This window comes from Neolamprologus brichardi, unplaced genomic scaffold (assembly GCF_056152115.1).
Source record: "Neolamprologus brichardi isolate AB-2024 unplaced genomic scaffold, ASM5615211v1 NODE_ptg000165l+_length_31563_cov_1, whole genome shotgun sequence".
NCBI classification, from domain to species: Eukaryota; Metazoa; Chordata; class Actinopteri; order Cichliformes; family Cichlidae; genus Neolamprologus; species Neolamprologus brichardi.
In genome coordinates this window covers 2,364-7,954 of record NW_028270127.1, presented here as the reverse complement: position 1 = coordinate 7,954, position 5,591 = coordinate 2,364, and the positions used below count along the sequence as shown (strand labels likewise).

At 39.4% G+C, this 5,591-nt stretch overlaps 1 pseudogene; it reads right to left on the bottom strand.

The window, feature by feature from the left end:
• Positions 1 to 1,930: 1,930 nt before the first annotated feature.
• On the bottom strand, positions 1,931 to 3,687 carry LOC148094798 (uncharacterized; annotated as a pseudogene).
• Positions 3,688 to 5,591: the final 1,904 nt, after the last annotated feature.

Genomic DNA, 5,591 nt, shown 5'->3' with positions numbered 1-5,591 from the left:
GACCTGCCTAATGTAGAACAAAACACATGTAGATTTTAAGGATTACTGTAACTTCAATGGCTTCAAATAAACCTTTGTTTTACAGATTCATTTATGTCATGTCACATTTTTTCATACTGCTTAACTTAGTACAAGTTAAGCTTTGGGGTTGTGGAAGATATCCTTCACAAAACTAAAGTGTCAAATATATCAACACACACACACACACTGAGGGGGAGAGGGAGTCACCTTTATCAGTCAGCAAGTCTGGTGAACCATGTGAAGGAAAAGCTGGAATGCCTTTAAGGACTAAAAAGCACTGACATTACAGCCTCTGACAGAGAAATTCATAAATAAAACATCCTCACCTTCGTAAACACAGTTTCACAGCGAGCTGCTTTTGCAAACCTGGAACCTTTGAGAAAGGGAATACTTTTTCTTTCAACACTGCATCAAGCTTTTAAACAAATGTCCCAGGAAACATGAATTAATTCATGTTTCCTGGGACATGAATTAATCAAGATTTTCTAAACATTTCCTGAGATTTGGTTTCTCTTGGTTATGAACAATTTTGAAATTCTGCTTTTTGACTTTTTCTTCCACCCTAAATATCTGTTGTGTTAGACTTTCTGCCGTCTTTGCTTGATAGTCAAGATTTTGTAAACATTTTTTGAGATTTGTGTTCTCTGTCTTTAACTTGTTTCTCTCAGGAAACATGAATTATTCATGTTTCCTGGGAATTAATTCAGACATGAATTCATTCACTGTCTGACAGAGAGATTTGAGAGGAATCACTGAGATTGTATGAGTCGGTGGCGAGAGAAATATCTGAGCCTATGGAACTTCAAGAGAAAATTTAAGATTTCCAGCTGGAGTTGAGCACCGTTAACCTCAAGAAGAATTATTATAAAAATAATTTCCATCGCTCAAGAGATGAGCTTAAACAGATCCATTCAGTTTGTCATGAGAACAATTTAAACATTAAGGAAAGCGCTTAAAAGGGAGACAGTTTAGGACAGTGGTTCTTAACCTGGGTTCGATCGAACCCTAGCCGTTCGGTGAGTCGGTCTCAGGGGTTCGGCAGAGCCTCCACCGTGACATGCACGGCTCATTTTGTGCACCAATATCCCATATCTATGTCTTGAATTTGAAAAAAATCATATTTTATTTTTCACTAAAGAGGGGTTCAATGCGCATATGAAACTGGTGGGGTTCGGTACCTCCAACAAGGTTAAGAACCACTGGTTTAGGATGAAAGCTGGCTTGTAGATGGTGTCAAAAGCTCTTTCCAATGAGTTTGGCTGTATTGTCGATCTAAGATGAGTCGCGCCCCTGAGCATCATCATAACCAATCACTAATCAGATGTTGAGTTGAAGCTTTCAAGCTTTGAGTGCATTTGTTAAAAATATGCTCCTCATTATTACCTGTCAGGCTTCGCTAGTAGATGTGCATGAGAAGATGGATGAGAAAATTTGACGAAAAGATGGAAGAGTTTAAAAGAATGACTCAAAAGTCAGATGACATCAAAGATCTGATCGTGGCAGAGAACGAGAATTTGCGCGCAGAGGTTAAAACCATTCAGAGGATGCACCGTGACTTTCAGGAAAAGGCAGGATCTCTCCTTGAGCAGAACAGCAGCATTGCTGCTCAGTTGTCTAGGAATAATGGAATAGGACTCCGGTTCCATTTTGTGGGTTTTCTCTCTGAACTGGGGCCATGATTAAGTAGGCGTTTGACACCATGACGCCATAAACCACTAGTCGGAACCCCTTCAGGAGGCTGTTCTGAGACAGGAGAATCAAGCTCCTCAGGTTCAGGAGCAAGATTCTCCTGTGTCGGGACCACATCAGGAGATGGTTCTGAAATAGGAGAAACAAGCTCCTCAGGTTCAGGAGCAAGATTCTCCAGCTGCAGAGGTTCACCAGTGATCTTGTAAACAGCAGCTAATACTTATTCTTCCTCCTCCCTTCTCAGCTCATCCTTAAGATTTTCAGTGATCTCTCTTTTCATTTTTAGATGTTCATAAAGTTCATCTATGAGATCTTGTTTATGAACAATTTTGAAATTCTGCTTTTTGACTTTTTCTTCCAGCCAAAATATTTGTAGTGTCAGACTTCCTGTCGTCTTTGCTTGATACTCAAGATTTTGTAAACGTTTCTTGAGATTTGTGTTCTCTGTTTTCTTAATTTGTTTATCTCAACAGCAATGCTGCTGTTCTCTTTAAGGAGATATTCTTCTTTTTCTTGAAAGTCATGGTGCATCCTCTGAATTGTGCTTACCTGCTCCTGCATTTTAGCCTCCAGAGATTCCACCTGTGACTGATTTTCATCCAGTGCATGTCTCACCTGATGCTGAAGAGTACAAATTTTTCTTTTCAGCTCAACTGTGAGTTCTGTCTTGCGAACAATTTCCCTATATTGTTTTTCTATAATCTCTTCTTTTTTAAATTCTTTTATGGTGAGCTTCTCCCACTTGGTGCTCAAGTCTCTGTTCAACAGTCTCTAAAGTTTTCTCGAGTTTTGCATTCTCTTTCTTTTTTTCGTTTCTCTCACTTTCAATCTGAGACAACTCAGCAGCAATGCTGCTGTTACGCTCGAGGAGATATTCTTCTTTTTCCAGAAAGTCATAGTGCATCGTCTGAATGGTGTTAACCTGTTCCTGCATTTTAGCCTCCAGAGATTCCACCTGTGACTGTTTTTCATCCAGTGCCTGTCTCACCCTACACTGAAGAATACATATTTCTTTTTTCAGCTCAACTATCTGTTCTGTCTTGTGATCTATTTCTCTGTTCTGTTTTTCTATTATCTCTTCTTTTTTTGTTATTTTATGGTGAGCTTCTCCCACTTGGTGCTCAAGTCTCTCTCTCTCTTCCTTGAGATCTGCGTTCTCTTTCTTTTGTTCATTTCGCTCACTTTCAATTTGAGACAACTCAGCAGCAATGCTGCTGTTCTGCTCAAGCAGAGATGCTTCCTTTTCCTGAAATTCATGGCGCATCATCCGAAAGGTTCTAAGCTCTGCTTGCAAATTTTTATTCTCTGCAACAATTAGAGCTTCGATGTCATCTGACTGTTGAGTCACTTTTTCAAGCTCAACCATGCTTTCCCTAAAATGGAAATTCCTTTCATGCGCATCTGTACTATTCTGTTCACGCTCATTTTTAAAGCGATAGTAATTTTTTTTGTAATAATTCTTTTTGCGCTTTAGGGTGCTTAACTCCAACTGGAGTTCTTGTATTTTCATTTGAAGCTCCCTAGGCGCCGATATTTCTCTCTCCATCATCCCATACAGTCTTTGTGATTCCTCTCGAATCTCTCTGTCAGACTGTCAATTATTAAATGTTTCGTGTGACATATTTCTTTAAACGTTTAATGCAAAGTGTCGAGAAGAAAAAATGTTTGCTTAATTGTTTAAGTTTAAAAATAGTCCCTTTCTGAAAGGTTTCTGGTTTGCAAAACACAACTCGCTGTTTCTGAAAATGTTCCAAGTAAAACTGTGTTTGCGAAGGTGAAGAGGGGGTATTTAAGGACAAAGGACTTGGCAAATGCTTTCGCTTTCATCCGTCTTGCGCCGGTCCAAGAATTTCACCTCTAGCGGCACAATACGAATGCCCACGGCCGTCCCTCTTAAAATAGGTTTAGGTGTTGCCGCAGTAGGCCTTAAAATACCTGCAGCTTACTGGGGCTTTTCAAAGCTTAACAGGGACTTCACAGGTGGAATCTGCTGTGATAAACAAGTTAAAAACAGAGAACACAAATCTCAAGAATTGTTTACAAAATCTTGAGTATCAAGCAAAGACAACAGGAAGTCTGACACTACAAATATTTTGGCTGGAAGAAGAAGTCAAAAAGCAGAATTTCAAACTTGTTCATAAACAAGATCTCATAGATGAACTTTATGAACATCTAAAAATGAAAAGAGAGATCACTGAAAATCTTAAGGATGAGCTGAGAAGGGAGGAGGAAGAAAAAGTATTAGCTGCTGTTCACAAGATCACTGGTGAACCTCTGCAGCTGGAGAATCTTGCTCCTGAACCTGAGGAGCTCGTTTCTCCTGTTTCAGAACCATCTCCTGATGTGGTTCTGACTAGTGGTTAAAAGCCACATGGTGCAAAACGCCTACTTAATATATGTTTAGGTCTTGCCACAGCGGGCCTTGTTATTTCTGCAGCTTAATGGGCCTTCTCAATGATTTTCAACTGAAGTGAATTTCCCAGTTGTTTTCTGTGGAACTGAGCTTATGATCTACTTGAGGCCTACTAAAATTTTGGACTTGAACCAGTTATCCTTTACAAAACAGTAATATTGTTTTCCAACCATGGCTCACCAACCATACCAGTTTGTGATAACTATACTGTGATCTCCTTTATGTTAAATTATGCCCCCCCCCCGGACTGAGTGTATCTCGTTTAGTTTCTGTTCTTTGATTTAGTAGTATTTTTTGTTCTGTTTCTTGCCTCCCATGTGTCAATGTTGTTTGCGTAGTCTGTCGTGTCTCTCATGCCGGTGCAGCATCAGGGAGTACGTCCACGTCGCTCCAGAGGCAGTCAAGCATGTCCATGTTGTCCATGTCACCACCACCACTGCCCACATCATCCACGTCGTCCACATCTCTGTCAGGGCGGGCAAGTGAGCACCTCCACATCGCCTCGACCTAACCACTCTTTGACTGCCTCCTGCCTAGCTGGATTATGGTCAGAGAATGACGAGGCCACCGCTTCATGATTTCAGCCTCATATGAACAATTTGGCCATGATGATGTAAATAATGTGTCTCCTGAAGGTTTTCATAGTTCTGTTTTCAGTCTAGAGAAAAGTCTAAATAAGTCTGGGGTGGCTGAGACAGCCAGCCCAGTTTGTTTTCTGCCGTTTCTGTTCTTGTGGAGTTCACTGCGTGCTCTAGGGACAACAAAAACAAGAGAACATTTTGAATTTACTTCATTAAACAGTGGTTGCACACAGACGTTTTTATTTGGCAGCAAATTAAACTTATGTTAAATTAACACAAGGTATTCATATTAAAGTAAACGGCTGTGAAATTGGACGGTCTAGCCTTCAGATTTGCGTCACCACTGTCTGCTCCTTGCTATCTAAAATATAGTAGGACACTGGTGTAAATTCTCGACCATGCCACACTTCTGTTTAATCAGTTTTCTGTTTGACGTTTATTCAGCTGTGTGAAAGCCGAGGAGGAACCCACCCGAGGGATTAATAAAGTTTTATTTATTTATTTATTTAATCTAATCTAATAAATAATAATACATAATTATTATTTTATTAAATTAATTTATTATTTATTAAATTATTAAAATAAATAATCTCAGCCAAACCGATTTACTCCGGAACAAATAAAACACTGGAAAAAAAACTTTTTTTCAGATGATCTAAGTGACGTATATATTACGTTTAACCAGTGTTGGTAAGTTACTTTAAATGAGTAACTTAGTTTTATTACTTCTATCAAAAGTAACTCTTCAAGTTACTCGTTACTTTCAACGTAACTAGTTACTAGGGAAAGTAACTTTGGTTGTACTCAGAATTCTCTTGTTAATGTGTTGCTTCCGTAACTGGATACCCAGCAAGATTGTCAGTCTTCTAGCGTTCTTACTTGCCACA